The sequence below is a fragment of the Balaenoptera borealis genome, assembly GCF_965194805.1.
Source record: "Balaenoptera borealis genome assembly, chromosome: 2".
Lineage (NCBI taxonomy): Eukaryota > Metazoa > Chordata > Mammalia > Artiodactyla > Balaenopteridae > Balaenoptera > Balaenoptera borealis.
The window spans coordinates 171,183,237-171,200,658 of record NC_138867.1 but is presented as its reverse complement, the minus strand read 5'-3'; the positions used below and the strand labels follow the sequence as shown (position 1 = coordinate 171,200,658).

General features: G+C 43.8%; 1 protein-coding gene across 9 annotated transcripts in view; it reads right to left on the bottom strand.

Moving 5' to 3' along the window:
- LOC309624628 (uncharacterized protein) overlaps window positions 1-17,422 on the bottom strand; it is a 70,429-nt gene that overhangs the window by 41,117 nt on the left and 11,890 nt on the right. The window contains exon 3 of one of the 9 annotated variants that reach the window (XR_014242056.1): window positions 6,959-7,598. The exons of 5 other annotated variants lie outside the window; for them this stretch is intronic. The gene's annotated coding sequence lies outside the window, so the exon portion shown is untranslated. Of the gene's footprint in view, window positions 1-6,958; window positions 7,599-7,770; window positions 8,187-13,025; window positions 13,674-17,422 lie in introns of those variants that run through there. 3 more of the 9 variants (XR_014242057.1, XR_014242061.1, XR_014242060.1) reach the window with 3 other exon arrangements.

Below are 17,422 nucleotides of genomic sequence, written 5' to 3'. Positions count from 1 at the left end.
ATGTTATTTGGGGTCATCTAGTGCAGCTCTGTCAAAGTAAAGAAAAGGAAAGGGGCCTAGAATAACTATAATTTTCCCAAGAGGACACAATTATTTTATGGTAAATCTGGGTCAAGAACCCTGATCTCTTTGATGCCATTCCATTTTTCTTTCGTTGGGTTCTGAACAACCCAGAGAAAGAAAGAGAAATCAAATTCCTATGTGGTACAGGACGTGGCAAGATTGGAATTGGAGAACTACATATTAACAGGTATCTGGGAAATTCTTCAAACTAATTGAGATATAGACCAGGTACATAAAAAACAGTATGTGTTCTCAAGATGATTCTGTGGAATGAACAGAACAGAACATAAACAATCAAATAATAACACAAAACATTTTTATAGATTTTTAAACCTTACAAAGCATTTTCATGTTCATTATCTAATTTAATCCTCAAATCAACTCCATGAGACAGTTATTATTTTCCCATTAGAAATGACCACATATTAAATCCTTAGTGATTGCTCAAGAAAAGCTGAAATCTTGAGTGTTACATCTATTAATGCCAGGGTTGGGTGTTTTCCCATGGGAACACTGGATGCTAAAATCAACAGGGATTTTCAGCGCAAGATGGCAGACTAGGAAACATTTACTTTCTGTTCCTCCTGAAACCATATTTAAATAAAACTGTAGAAATACCAAAATTAAGCAACCAATAAAAGCCAAGACACTGTGGAAGTCATCAACCACAGAAAGATTTCAACACATTTTGAGAAGGCAAACAATGAAATGGAGGAGCCATGAATAAAATAATTAAGAAAAGACTACCCTAAGTAGGGTCTGCACAAAGCCAGTCAGCTTTTGCTGAGCTCTGGTTATAGTAAAGGGCAGAGGAAAGAAGAGGGGCTGAAAACAAGGAGACAAACATCATTTTAGGAACAAAAGTTCATTTAATGAGCTCCAGGGAACACCCAGCCTGCTGCCATACTAACTCATGAATTACAATGGATTGTTGGTAAGTAAGACAAGAAAACAGGGAACAAACAAAACAAACAAAAATCAAGACATCGTTTCTTACAGAACTCTTCTCAAATGAGATCAAGGAACTATGGTTCAATGCCACAGCTGTAAATCATTTCTGCTCCTGGAGAGGTTAGAAAGGGCTTATAATATTTAGCCCTTTTTTTCAGACAGAATTTAGGTCTGAGCAAAACCTTTTGTGTCCGCAAACCTCAAAGTTTATTGGGGATGGAAGTCCAAATTAGCTGTCACATATCATAAAAAGAATCTCATGGGCAGAGGGTCAAACTAATTTTGGAATATATGAATTATGCCCAGTGTTATTTTCAATAGATTTTAAACTAAAATATATAAATACATTTTTATTGATCTATATGACTCTGGGTTCTGAAACTTCTACATGTCACATGCGTGATACATAACACACAATGTCAGCCCCAGGAGAGAGAAAACACTCCAATGAAGCAAGCCAAAGAAACAAGTTTCAAACAAGGTAAAGTCATGTGTAGACCAGGATTTTTCAATTCTTTCCCGTCATGCTGAAGCTTCCAGCTCCTGAATAACAACACATGTTTCCCTTGCCCTAGACACCCAAGAGTATGTCTCCTCTCTTGGGCATAAGAATCGCTAGAGTTACATATGTGTAGTAAACAGTGGACCCAGCTGGCATACTCACAATGACCAAATTGTGTTGATCGTACTTTAAACCAATACATCACTCCACGATGAAGTTGCAATAAATGATATATTTGCTTGCCAGACATGAATGAGATGCCTTACTGGATATACTCCAGGAAGGCCAGAGAAACTGGAATAATTTACTGGTGAATTTCTTTCCGGATAGCCCATGATTTGTCTAGAATATAAGCTTTACATATCTGGATCCTTCACACTAGACCAAAGGGAAAATCTGGGCTGCAAGCCTCAATTAGAAATGTGGGGCGCTGCTATGCTGACAGCTGGTGCTCCCTGACCTGTATCTTCTGAGACTAGAACCCCGTGTGGTGGATGACCAATTCATGCGTTGAACAAAAGAAGACCTCCTACAGGGCAGTGTACGTGTTCATCACACGTATGGCACTTAGGGCTAAGTACCATAAGGGCCACAAGAAAAAAAAAACAAAAGTAACACATGAAGCATATATGATAAGGAGGCGCCACAGTCCAGAGCACGAGCTCTGGAATCACACAGCCTTGCTTCGAATCCTAGCTAAGCCACTACCATCTGTATAACCTGAAGAACAGTCGAAGGTTTAAATGTTGTTTTACCAAATTTCGAAAAGGAAGTGAAGAAAGAACCTATCTGCCAGGAAGGGACATCGTGGGCTGCAGCACCCAGGCGGGTCAGGGCTCTGCATCCCCTGCTCAGAAACCTTCGCCACCTGGCTCATGGTGATGCTGGCAGCTGAGCAGCCCTGGAGAAGGTGCTCCCGTCATCAGGCCTCGCAGAGAAGCTGGGGAGGTCCCTGGAGGAGGCGGGCCACAGCCTGGCAAGCTCTGGGTGCCTCCTGCACTCAGCTCTGAACAGGCTCTGGCCCCTGGGCCCCTTGGGGGGGAAGGGCTGGCCGATACATACGCAGGGCTGAGGGGCCTGCAGAGCCGGTGCCCAGGCAGGGTGAGCTCTGCAGGAGAAGGCTTCCACAGTCCCCAACAGTCTCCGCATGTTGGTCCATCCGGTGCCAAACACCTGCCACCCACAGCGAGAAGTCCCAGCCACTAGAAAGTCCAGAAGGGGTCGGGCTCTGGGGCCCCGCCCTTTGCCTTTGGGCCGGGGTTTCTCCAGGGGCTGGGCTTGCATGCGCCCCCCGCCCTGCCCCGCCCGCCCTTTCTCTGTGACGAGTACAATGGACATGTCACAAGCGCCAGGCTGAGCCATCCAGTGTCCAGTGCGTGCTAGACCTTGAGAGGAGGTGAAGCGAAGGAGAAGCTCTCCTAGTTTCACTCTGTTCTCGGATCGCTTGGCGCACAACCGGTCCTACATGGGCAATTTACTATGCAAATTTCGTACCTGGCTCCCCCACCGCCGCTGGCCCCGCCGCCCGCCCCGCCGTGGGGCCCCGGTGGGCTGTCACCCGCTGGTTTTGCCCTCCTGGGAGGCTGCCACATCTGACCGGGACCACCCTGCTGCTCCAGCGCCTGCCTTCTGCCCTGAGCAGGGAGTCAACGTCAGGAAGCCGGTACCAGCCAGTCACCTCCCACTGAGGAGACGGGGGCTGGGGAAAACAGGGGCAGAATGCAAAATGACAGACCGGGAAGGAGGTGAGAAGAGGGAGGTGAAGGCCCCATCCCATGCCGTGCTGTCCTCTGCCCCAACCGCATGCTGCTCCCTGCTGCTGGAGAGGCCAACAAAAAAAGTGCTGGGTGAAGACCACCGGCCCAAATCACCAGGCTCACCGACGTCTGGGAAGGAGCTGCAGCGTGAAGAGTCTTCACGCATCCCAACAAGAAGCTCCCCTTCCCTGCTATCTACCAGCAGTAGGCCCTGGAAGCGGAAGATTCCCCTGCCGCTTTTTCTGCCGCTGCCAGGGCTGAGGTCGCCCCCGTCGGGGAACGAGGCACTGACGTGGGATCGAGGTGAGCTGCCCCCTCCTCCTAAGCTTCCGTGCTTAGCTGCTGCCAAACACCCAGGCACCTTGGAGAAGAACATTCAGTGTCGCTGGAAAAAGATCCCCAAGAATGTAAGGAAGGTCCAGCCACCGTCCCATGAAAAAGAACCCCCAACACCCATCTGTGTAGCTCCTACCCCTCCTTTATACTCACCTACCCCTCTTCCAGCCCCTACCATCAATCCCCCTATTGTAACTGGGCAGCCCAGGACTTCTGTGGCAATCCCTTCCACCAGCATGGTCACGGCATCTGGAAGTGTGACCTTGCAGCCTAGCGTCTACATGGACACTGCTGCCCCTTCCGGAGCTGTCACTTTCCATTCGGCTCCTGTTTTCCCCAGCCCCCCATTTACAGCTTCGGCCAGCATCGGTGCTTCAGCAGGCAGCAGCTCTGACACTGTACCTATGGACACCACACCTCCTTCCCAGGCTGTCATTTTCCATTCGGTTCCTGCTTTCCCGAGCCCCCCAGTTACGACTTCGGCCGTCACCAATGCTTCAGCAGGCAGCAGCTCTGACACTGTACCTATGGACACCACACCTCCTTCCCAGGATGTCATTTTCCATTCGGCTCCTGTTTTCCCCAGCCCCCCAGTTACGACTTCGGCCGTCACCAATGCTTCAGCAGGCAGCAGCTCTGACACTGTACCTATGGACACCACACCTCCTTCCCAGGCGGTCATTTTCCATTCGGCTCCTGTTTTCCCCAGCCCCCCAGTTACGACTTCGGCCATCACCGTTGCTTCAGCAGGCAGCACCTCTGACACTGTACCTATGGACACCACACCTCCTTCCCAGGCTGTCATTTTCCATTCGGTTCCTGCTTTCCCCAGCCCCCCAGTTACGACTTCGGCCGTCACCAAAGGGAGAAAAAGAAAAAGAACGATAAAACCACCACACTGAGCAAATTACTAAAGCTTTTCTACTTTTAACAGGATTTTCCATCTGGTAGATTTATTGTCATATCCCCTTCAAAACAGACAAGATGCTCACCATATTTTAAAGATTATAGGTTGCCACTGAAAGAAAAATTTTACACAGTCACTTCAGCCGTCACCAGCCTTCGGCCTGTCTCCAGGCAGAACCAATAGGCATTTCACAGGGCTGTTCCTAGTTCTGGGAACACACCTCCCAGTAGTAGCAATGCCTCAGCCCATGCCTCGACGCATTTACCTGCAACGTGGCCAACAGATAGACCAACACTTCAAGCTTCCTTGGACCCAGGTCTCCCGTCTCAGGCCACACTGGGGGCCAACGACGGGCAGAGGCCTAACGATCATTTTCTGGTGGGAAACCCAGCAGCCTCAGCACAAGATAAAGTCCTAGTCGCCCCTGCAGCCCAGCCACCGCGAGTCAGCATCATGCCGGCAGCTTCGCCAGCTTCCCTATTCGCCACCACCAGCAACACGCAGCCGGCCTTTGGCGACAAGCCAGGCATTCTCCCCAGGGCTGTGTCCATTGCTACTGGCTTCGGACTTGCCACCAGGATGCCCAGTACTGGGGACAGTGGCTCGCTCTCTGCCGACACCACACCGGGCCCACTGTTCATGGGACCTGCAGCCCCTACGGCCGCTGGGAGCCTTGGGGTCGGTGTGTCAGCCCCAGGCCTCACTCACTCACAGGCATCCAGACCACTTAACTTCGGGGCAGGACTAAGTGGGGCACCCAGCACCGCTTCTGTTCCTACTTCGGGCCAGACAACCTGCCATCTACCTGACCACGGCAAGGCTGCTGCAGTAGGAGGGCCAGGCACCATCCCAGCATTTGGGAACATACCGGATTCCACCTTAAATCCAAACACCTGGGGCCCACCTGGGCTGAATACAGGTGGTACGGTGATGGCAGGGGACAACACCATCCCCACGATGGGAGGTCCTAGGGTTCCCACTTTCCGTCACTGCACACAGGGCCCATCTGGACGGAGAAAATCTACATTTAAAAGTTCCATCACCAAGGAGAAGAAATCTGTCAAGGGACATGTCAGTTTCCACCTTCTAACAGAGCACACCACATCTGTTGCAGTTGCAAGTGTGGTTATCACCCGTGGGTTTCAACACACTTCTAGTTCTACCTTATTGCCAAGCACAAGGGGCCCACCTGCCCACAACCTAGGTGGTGGTCGTCTAGGAGGGAACAACATCATGCCCATGATTGGAGGACCTGCTATTCCCGCTTACAACTGGGACCCACCTGGCCAACACACAGGTGGTGCGGATGGAGGGCACAACATCTCACCGGTGCTGGGAGGCCCTGTGTCAATAACTGCCATCAGACTTGGAACCCATCTGTGCAGAGAACGGGGGGTGGCATGGGGGACAGCACCACACCTGCTGTGACTGGATACACTTCTGGTGCCACATTCATACAAAGCACCTGAGGGCCCCGCTGGTCAAAACCCAGGTGGTGCCATGGGGGAGAGCAGCATCCATACTTAGAGAGGAAGCTCCACTCTCAGGAAGGACACTGGGGCCCCCGAGTCAGGACGCCCCTCTGACTTAGACGAGCCAGCATTGTGTTTGCAGGCCCCTGGTCAGGGCAGCTGTGCCTGTGCTCACAGGAGTCTGGCAGCCGCATAACCTGCCCAGGGCTTCATAGGAGCCACCAGCGAATTCCTTTCTTCTATGAAGAAACTCAACAAATGAAGAGCAGGTCTTATTCTGCAAACTGTGTGTCACCATGAATGGACTTTGCCTCACTGGAAAGTGGCTCAGCCCCTTGAAGTGAAACTTCACCTCCTCTCTTCCTACAGCAAGCCGGAGGACCACACCTCAGGGGTGTGCTAGTGTGTGTGTGTCTGTGTGCAAGTGTGTGTGTGTGCGTGTGTGTGTGTGCTGGAGGGTTAGGAGCATATGAGCCCACTTCAGAACTACACCAGACTTGAGAAGCTCCAGTTAGGAGAATGGAAGAGAGCTGGCTGTATCATCCACTGTGCCATCCCTGGCTTGACTGTTAACTTGGCGGACCCAAGTTTTCCCTAGACTTGGAACTGGCAGGATGCCCACTGCTGTTTTCAGATGCTTCCTCTCCCCCTATGCATTTGCCTCAATGGGCCTTTCTCTTTCCCAGCTTTATGTACATATATATATGTCAATAAAACCTTGTTCGTATTAATCTGCTTCTGTTTATGTGTCTTTACTCACTGACTCAGCTGTAGAGGAAGAACTGACATATGTGAGTGGTGATGTGGGAACCAGACTTAAGACACCAAAATTTCGTGTCCCAGTGACTGGGATGTGGAATTAGGCACACATTATGGCTGCACGTGCTGACTCCTGAAATCTGTTTTCAGTGTAACGAGTGACAATCAGGAGGAACTAAGGTCCAGAGGAGGGAGAGTTGGGGTGACTCACCCTGACTGATTAAGTGTGCTGATGTGTCCAATCCCTGCCAACCCGTGGAGCAGTGCATTGAGTGGGCTGCACGTGTCTCAGAAGAATGTTTTTCTCAGACTGATGAAGAGAAGCGACAGGACTTGCCTGTGGTGATGGCAGTTTTTGACAGAAATACCTGCAGCATCCCCAAATCCCAAATCTCTTTCATTGGCTATTTCATCACAGACATGTTTGCTGCTTGGGACGCCTTTGGAGACCTGCCTGAGTTAACCCAGCATCTTGACAATAATTTTAAATACTGGAAGGGACGGGACGAAATGAGGCTGCGGAGCCTCCGCCCGCCTCCGGAACAGTGGGCGACACTGCCTGGGGCCCTGACGCGCTGTCTCTCCAGTCACTTGGGATTCCCGAGGGCGGTCAGAGTTCCTTGGTCCTTTCGTCCCCCGGTCTGCAGAGCCTGTCAGAGCACACAGGGACGTCGGCAACCTTCTGTAGCCACCATCTGATGCCACTGCCATAAAGTGAGACTTAGTCCACTTAAGGTACCTGGGCCTGCTGCGGGGGCTCTTCAGAAAGTCACGTGAGAACCACGGTTTGCATTCGCGTCCGTTAAAACATGAGCTCGGGACTGCCCCCGCAAAGGACGGAGATGGATTTCCTGCCAGTGACAGAGAGTGTCTTGTTACAATTTCTCTCAGTTATGTTCAGCACTTAAGAACAGCTAATGGCAATCGGATCTTTTTTCAAATCATAGAAGGTGCAATCACTCACTTTGGAACACTACTGAAAGTGACTTCTCTTTTAAAATTGAACAGAAAATGCAGACAAAGAAATTTTGAAGTTGATTATTAATATCAATTATTACAATGTTTTATTTATTTTATTAGAAGTTCAATATTTTCTATGAATTTAAAAATACTTCAAAGCCAAAGCCAACTTTAAATACCATGACCAAATTTACATGATTCATATTCATTAGATATGTATTACTTCGTGTACAGACTTATTTTCATAATGCAAATTTAAAATATAAAATGACACATTTTTACTGCAAAAAACAAAAACCACACTGGAGGCTAGATAATCCCTGATGTGTGATAAGGAACCACACTTTATGATTGAACTTTTCGAAAATGCTGAAATGTCTTTTGGGGCATCTTTTTATTCAATTGAGACTTAGGCCAGTCATCTTCATACATTCCCACTACACCCAGAGAGGACGGATTTGGCATCCAGGTTCATGTGTCTGGAGAAACAAGGGAAGAGTTCATACCTGCTCTGTAATTACTGAAAATTTAAGTTGACCTCAAATGTACCATGCTGCTTAAAACAGCAGAAAAGATCCTCTTTAATAACTGGCTTGGCTCTGAGCTAACCCACTAAAATATCAAATCACGAGAGTTATAATTGTGCCCAGTTCTGGCTGACCCTAGAGTTCTGCTGGGCCTCCACTAGGTTTAATAATGGCAAAATTCCTGAGTCTGTGCAGCCTATCTTCCAGTTGGAGGGGAGAACAGAAACCCATGTACATTCTCTGGTAGGTTCGCCAGGAATAAATGCTATGGAGATTAAGCAGTATATGGTGAGGTGAGATTGTGGGCAGAGAGGAGCAAGGCTTTCAACTTAAACGGTAGACAGGATAAGTCTTACTGGGAAGGTGGAATTTGAACAGTCTAGAGGGAGGCAGATGAGTCAGACATCTGAGGGAAAAGCATTCCAGATCATGGGAATAACCTCTGCAAGGCCCAGAGGAAGGATGCCAGTGTCCTCAGGGAAGAATTAGTAAATAATGTGGCTGGAATAGAGTCAGCAAGTAGGAGGGAGGGAAGGAGGAAAGGAGGACAGAGAAGATGTGTGTGGAATTCCCTGCATCACCATTTACTGATTGAGTGATCACAAACAGTTAATTCAACCTTCAAGTGTTGCAGTGAACTCAGTGCTTTTCCTATGGCCTATTGACCTCTCAAGAGTTTTGGAAGGATAAAATAATGTAGGGAAGTGACTTATAAGCCATTGTTACTGTTCTATACATAAGGATAGATGGGTAGACAGATAGATATAGATAGATAGATACATAGATAGATAGATACATAGAGAGATGATAGATAGACAGATAGATGATAGAGAGATAGAGATATATAGACAGACAGATAGCTAGATAGACAGATACATAGAAAGACAGATAGAGACAGAGAGATAGAGAGAGAGAGAGAAAGAGAGAGATAGGCAGATAGAGAAGAGAGAGAGAGATAGAGAGATAGATAGAGACATAGATAGATAGAGATAGACAGAGAGATAGAGACAGAGAGATAGATAGACACACAGATAGATAGACAGACAGATAGACAGAGAGATAGATAGATAGATAGATTGATAGATAGCTAGATAGACAGATAGATACATAATAGTTAAGGACTGAATTTCTGTAAAATCATAATTTTAAATAATAGTTTCATTGAGATATAATTTACTTTCCATATTATTTAAAGTGTACAATTTAATGTGTTATGCATCTACCACCACAATCAATTGTAAAACTTTCATCCACCCCCCCCCCCAAATAATCTACTATAAGTCACTCACTCCCCCACTTCTCCAAACCCTAGGCAGCCACTAATATACTTTGTCTCTACAGATTTGCCTAGTCTGGACATTGCATACAAATGGAATCATACAATTACTTAGCATGTTTTCAAGGTTCATCTATGTTGTAGCATGTATCAGTACTTGATTTCTTTTTATGGCTGAATAATATTCCATGGTGTGGATATTACTGTGTTTCATTGATCATTCACAGTAAATGGCCATTTGGGTTATTTCCTCTTTGGGGCTCTTATGAATAATGCTGCTGTGGTTGGATTTACGTGCAAGTTTTGTATGCAGGTCTACATTTGTTTTTTAAATTAATAGACTATTTTGGAGCTGTTTCTGGCTTACAGAAAAATTAAGCAGAAAGGACAGAGTTCTCATACTTCCTTACCTCTCAACCCAGTTTCCCCTATTATTAACATCTTACATTAGCATAATATATTTGTTATAGTTAATGAACCAATATTGATACATTATTACTAACTAATGTCCATGCTTTACTTTACACTTCACTCTTTGTTTTGTACATTATATGATTTTTGACAAATGTGCAATAACCTGTATCCACCATTACAGAACCATACACAGGAGTTTCTCTGCCTTTACAATTCCGGGCTTCACCCATCCTTTTCTCCCTCCCCACAACCTCTGGCAACCACTGATCTTTTGATTGTCTCCACACTTTTGCCTTTTCCTAAATTTCATATAGCTCCAATCATATAGTATGCATGTAGCCTTTGCAGATTGGCTTTTTTTCACTTAGCAATATGCATTTAAGCTTCTTCCATGCCTTTTCATGGCTTCATAGCCTTTTTTTTTTATTGCTGAATGCTATTCCTTTGTACGGATACACAATAGCTTGTTTATCCATTCACCTATTGAAAAACATCTTGGTTGATTTCAAGTTTTGGCAATTATGAAAGAAACTGTTATAAACATCCATGTGCAGGTTTTTATGTGGACATAACTTTTCAGTTCCTATGGGTAAATACCAAAGAGCATGATGACTAGATCACTGTATGGTAAAAGTATGTTTAGTTCTGTAAGAAACTGCCAAGTATCCTGCTAGCAACAAATGAGAATTCGAGTTGTTCTGCATCGTCAACAACTTTGGTATTTCAGTATTTGGATTTTAGCCATTTGAATAGGTGTGTAGTGGTATCTCATTATTGTTCTAATTTAAAATTCCCTGATGACATGGAATGTGTAGCATCTTTTCATATGCTTATTTACCATGTGTCTATTTTCTTTGTTTAATCATAGTTGTTTTGTTTTTTTTTAACCAATGCCTGGTAACTCTTGTCCTCCTTTGTCTATTTATATTGTCTTCTTTCTTTCTTGTTCTGTTTTTTTTTTTTTTTTTTTTTGAGATTTTGATCATTTAGTCTTTTTCCTGGTATATCAAATTATTTTTATATTAAAATTGGGCTTAACTTATTTTAGGAAACTATAAAGATACCTCCACATTCTGGATGTCGTTATCATGCTCTTGAAAAGATTTCCTTTTGCCAATGGCAGACAGTTACTACAGGGACTGGAAACCTTAGTCCATTCTCAGTTTGAGCTCATTCAAAGCTGTTTTTCAGTCTGTGTGACGGTTGCTCTATTTCTGTCTTGTCCTTCCTCTACGGTGTTGCCCTTTGGGATTACCATATGAGCGTTTGGATTCTCCCTATTCCCAACTACCCATGTATTTGTTAGGCTTTAAATGTAATGGTTTCCGCAGCCCTGTGAGACTAAAGATACACTTAGCTTGTCATTCCATTAGTTGTTGCCTTTAGCTTGAGCTCTTGCCGTTTGGCTTCTGTGGTTAGAGTCTTTTGAACTCCTTGGCTTTTCAGCTCCTAGGCTGTAAGATTTGAATCAGCAAATGCCCCAAGGAGAAAAGCTGCACCAAATGTCAAGCTTGCGTCTGTGTTTCCCTTCTCTCCAGAACTTGGCCCACATGTCTTGGTGTCTCTCTAACATTCAGATGCCAGCGAACAGATGTTTTCTTACTTTATCCAACTTTTCTAAAATGTCTTTAGACTTCACCTGATCTTATGTTATTATTCAACTATCATCTCAATTACCCCTAGGAAGAAAATCTACAATTTCATGTTTTATTTTCTTATTTTCTATATTACCTCAGTTTCTGTAGAGACCTTTTACCTGATTGTTCAGTCTAGTTCCTGTGTTACCAGTAAGATGGAGATAAGGTGGAGGCTAAGAATATTGGGGGGAAACCACTGATGAATGATAGGTCTCGTTCGTTTTGTTTTTCCTCTCCTTATTTACTCTGGCAGCCTACATTTGCCTTTCTTCATTTGACCCAGTTGCCCAAATAAGGAACCCACTCTGGCAAAGACCTGACTTTACTCTCATAAATGTCTGCATGTTAGGATTAGCTAGATGATGAACACCATGCCAAAGCTCTTGGTGTGAGACTTTTGCAGACTTTGGTTATCCCTTTAGTTTGCCTCTTGCCATCACTGCTCAGATTGTTGAGGTTTTCTAAGATTCTGTAGGTCAAACCTCTCTACCTGCATACCAGATGAGCCCTTCTCTCTTTCCTGAGCTCACCTGCGGGAGGTTAGCCCTCGGTTTTTCTTTTTCCCCATCCAATCATAATTGTTCATGAATTCCAAAAAGCCCTCAAAGTACCTGTCATCCCTTTCTCTCCTCTCTTTTTTACCAACACTGTTAAATGTTAGGCATATATTTGCATACCTCTTTCTTACTTACAATGGAATACTGGAAGGCGCGATCATGCAGTGTGAGCCCCACCAAACTAGGACTCATACAACACTCTCCCCCAGGCCTAAACTTGTGACATCCACTGGTTTTCTTATAATATCTTATATGTATCTAAATTTGTAATGATTTAGTTAATTCCTGAGTTATGTGACAATAAGAAATCAGTCAAATTAGCACTACAGAAGTGCAGCTTAGACCTAGGGACCAGAACCAAGGACCACAAAAACCTGTTAACCAATAAGTTTCACTTGTACTTTATGTTTAACTAGTGCTGAGGGTGAATGGGAAGTGAGGGAAAAGGAGTTTAACTTCATATCACAGAAACTTGCACTAAAATGAAGAGGAAAATGACCCAGTTCCTGGTTCAAGTCACTATAATCTGCTTCAATAAATAATAACAGCACATAAGAAAAACAAACACTATATGATAGGAACAATGGATAATTAATTACCAGATCAGGGAGGACAGATGACACTTGCTATGGGATTTCGTTAAAGAAGGATTCCAAAAAGCACTGGCTTCTTCTGAGAAGACTTCTTTGAACAGGTAGCATTTAAACTGAGTCTTGAACAAGTATATAGAGGGTAGGGAACAGGCCTTCCGGGCAGGGAACAGGCACAGTGTCAGCAATGGCACAGAGGGCTTATGGAATAGGGAACAAAACTGGCTGAACACAGGAGTACTACGTGTTGGGGAATATGGGGGAAAGGCTGACTGAGGTTGGTTAAATGAAACATCAATAGACGGAAGAGAAAGTAGGTGGAAAGACAGATGGAAGACTGTGGAAAGCCTCTGAAGATGGAGGTCAGCATAATAATATTAAGAAATCAGTGGTACTTTGACACTGTATGAATGTCTAGGTTTAAAAAATCAAGAAAACACAATAAAAGAATAAACTACTGATATAATGATATGTAACCTAAGGCCAGATACCAAAGAATACACACTGTGTGATTCCATGTATGTCATATATGGTGACAGAGGTCAGCTTGGGTGTTGCCCTGGGGGAGTATGGAACAGAAAGAAGTAACAGAGAACCTTGTAGGGTGTTACAAATATTTTATAATATCTTGACCTGGTGTTGGATACATGGGTGCATAGAGATGTAAAGATTCAGTTATTAGCAATGCAACTGGTGTTTATGATTTGTATGCATACATTAAAAAAAAAACTCTAGTAGGTTAATTAGGCTGTCAGTTGTATGAAGTAAATTTTGGTCAAGGAATAGCCAAGGTAGTAATGCAGTAATAAGTTATACATGTGCTCACTGTGCTCTAGAATGTCACGACTGGAATACAAGAAATATGTGTAAGAAAGAAGACAAATATTCAATATTGATGGTTGGATGAGCTGAATAAATTAGATCACTCTACTTTCAATTTAAGAACTTGGCCAGTGTTTGGATACCTTTGAACAAAGAAAAAAAGGAAATACAATTGTTATTAAGCATATGCTATGTATCAATCCCTGACTTATATTTTGACACACATAAACGTGGGAAATATTGCACCTTGTAACTGAGACAATGAAGATGAGCAAGGTGGCTGGTTTTGACACTAGAGGCTGAGAAAACAATCAGCTCATAATCGTAAGAAGTTTGAAGTCGGAGGAAAAGAATCAAGAGGAAATACTGGTAAGTGCCAGGAGCTTCTGGAAACTACATAAGAGATGAAGACCCCAGAATTGTTGAGCTTTCTAAGAGGCCCAATGACTCAGGTAAAAACAGAAGGCTTAAAACTGAAACCTGGGGATATAGGTATACATACAGCTGATACACTTTGTTATACAGCAGAAACTAACACAACACTGTAAAGCAATTATACTCCAATAAAGATGTAAAAAAAAAACAAAAAACAAAAAACCCTGCAAAGTAACAATTGTTAGGACAAACAGTAAAGAATTATAAGAAAAATAATCACATGCCTGTCCCAACACAGAAATATCTTAAGCTCCATCTCAGCATTTCTCGATTGGCCTTTCACAAAATACAGCTCCATCAGCTGAATATAGGTTTCTCAAGTAACTGTGAGTAAGACTGAATTAAAAAAATGAAATCAATTCCTTCCTCCAAAACTTTTCAGAGTACGTAATATAACAAACTGAAACCTGAATTTCATGTCGGGATGTAGAGTACGGCTCTTCCCATATGCTTCTGTCTTGTAACTACATCAACATCATCTAAAACCAGTGTTCTGCAGGACAGAGATTGTGAAATGCTGCTCTCATCATGTAAGATATCAGGTCCTTCTCAAAATCCATTCTTCCTTCTGCCCTTTCTCATGTTGTCCCTGCCACCTGATGGGTCTCTCCTAAGCTCCACCTGCCAAAACCCTCCCCATTTTTAGGATCCAAGAGATAATAAAAGGCTTACATTACTAAAAGGCAGAGAAAGAAATCCCTTCCCAGGGATCTACATTTCCTTCCTAGGGAAAAGAAAAACTGTAAAGTATACCACAGTGACCTTAAGTCTATGAATGTAACTATGTTGTGTTACTTTGAGTTCTGTAAAAGTCAATGTGCTACAATATATATGGATACGAATATTTGATCTCTTACGTGTAGATCTTGCCGATAACTTTCATCGTGAGCGAGGTTAATGATTCAGGAGCCACTGTATTTGGCTCAGCCCTTATAACCAGGGAATGTTAAAATTGGAAAGGTCCCTAGATATTAGCAAATCTATCCACCTCATATTCTAAGGAAGGAAACTGAGACGTTCATAGATTGGATATTTATATTAACAAAGGATAAGGATATAAGATATTGGCAGATATATCTTTTAGATTAAGAATTTAGAGATTTTTGTAGAATACTAAGACATTATGTCCACTGATACTGAGACAATGTGTTTTTTTGTTTGTTTGTTTTTTTATTAATTAATTTATTTATTTATGGCTGTGTTGGGTCTTCGTTTCTGTGCGAGGGCTTTCTCTAGTTGTGGCAAGCGGGGACCACTCTTCATCGTGGTGCGCGGGCCTCTCACTATCGCGGCCTCTCTCGCTGCGGAGCACAGGCTCCAGACGCGCAGGCTCAGCAGTTGCGGCTCACGGGCCCAGTTGCTCCGCGGCATGTGGGATCTTCCCAGACCAGGGCTTGAACCCGTGTCCCCTGCATTGGCATGCAGATTCTCAACCACTGCGCCACCAGGGAAACCCAGAGACAATGTGTTTCTTAGTCATCATTTTCTATTGCCGTGACCAAGCGAGGTGGTAGTCAGTAGTTGTACAAAGGGAAAAAGATAACTTTACAAACTCCCAATTTATATACACAGGGAAATTCATCATTCATGTTATTTAAGCTAACTGGATGCAGTTTATCAGCTACATTGAGGAATGGTGAAGTGTCTATACAATTAACATGTTAGTTTCTGTCATGAGCTCCCTGTTGTTCAAGTGAGTTAATGGTCAGAACTCAACTAGGCACTTAGAGTCCATTATAAATCTGGACTAAACGTTTATCTGTGGCATCTTTATTCTTCTTTGGTGCCCTTAGGCAGAATTAGCTCTCTTATGTTTTGATAAATTCAAGTATTAAACAGGGCTAAGGTTTCACAAGTTCTTTGGCCTAATCATGGGGGTAAGGAGGACCAATGAGCTGGAGTACTTCTAGATTTGAGAATGGTCAGATTGAGGAAGAAGAGTCTTATACCAGAGGTGAAAGAAGACTGATTAGAATTACCTATTTTTAAAAATTCCAACCCTTTTCAATGTTCTAAAGTGATCATGAAGTACATGGGTATGCTAGGAAGTAAGGGAGTCAACCAAGAATATTCTGTAAGAGTTTGTGGATGGCAATAAAGAGGCAAGGAAGATAGAGAACAGACTAGAAAAGGTTTCGGTTGGCCATAATGAAGTCAGAAGGAGAAGGAGAAGAAGAATGACAGATGCAATGGGAAAGAGAAAGCAAGAATAGAGAAGCCAAAGGGAAAGTAGAAAAATGAGACAAATTTGGAGAAGGAAATGAGGAAGAAAACTGGGTGAAAGAGGGAAGCACTGATGGTAGACCACATGACACTCAAAACTTAACACGATGGGGCTTCCCTGGTGGCGCATTGGTTGAGAATCTGCCTGCCAATGCAGGGGACACGAGTTCAAGCCCTGGTCTGGGAAGATCCCACATGCCGCGGAGCAAATGGGCCCGTGAGCCACAATTACTGAGCCTGCGCGTCTGGACCCTGTGCTCCGCAACAAGAGAGGCCACGATAGTGAGAGGCCCGCGCACCGCGATGAAGAGTGGCCCCCGCTTTCCACAACTAGAGAAAAGCCCTCGCACAGAAACGAAGACCCAACACAGCCATAAATAAATAAATAAATAAATAAATAAATAAATAAAATTAAAAAAAAAAACTTAACACGATGCACATTTAAGATGTGCCACCAATGGCCATGGTCATTACCCTCAAATAGTTTACAATATGTGTTTCAAAGACATTTATAAATTGAAAATGCCATTAAAATAAGTGCCAGGGTAAAAGTATTCATGGAATTGTATGGGAGAATAAAAAGTCTCCCGTCAAAGAGCCTTCTGAGACATAGGGAAAAAAAGAAAAACCTAAAAAGCATAAGACTCTTCCTATTTTCATTTCCAATGATACATCCCAATCTTGATGATCAATCAGCGATTTAAATGTCAACTATAAACCCAGTATTTTATTAGCTGCTATGCAGTATACTGGAGCAATAGAAGAGAGAGGACCTCAAACCCTCTGTTCCCTCAAACTGAAAGGCAGGCTTCCTGACCCCTCCAGACCACTACTGGACACAGGGAACACACACTAATGTTTCAGGACCCCAACCAACAGTCACCTGCTTTGTGATTACTTCCGTGACACACCCCCACTAACACCACTGACTTTGCCGCTCCTACGGGACATTACATATATTTCCTATTTTAACACATACCACAGTGCATTATAATTATGATTGCAGATACACGTTCTAACAATTTAAAGAGAATGATGACTTTTTTGCTCTTTACATCTTGCTATTTCCCTTCTCATAATATTTCTTGAAGAGAAACCATAAAAATATAAACAAACACAAAAAACAGAAAATATACAAAATATGTGCTTTGCGGCTTAACACAAACTTAAGTAAAATTCGTTCTGACAGCATCCAGCATGACAAACTTCCATGGTACAAATGAGAATGGACCAA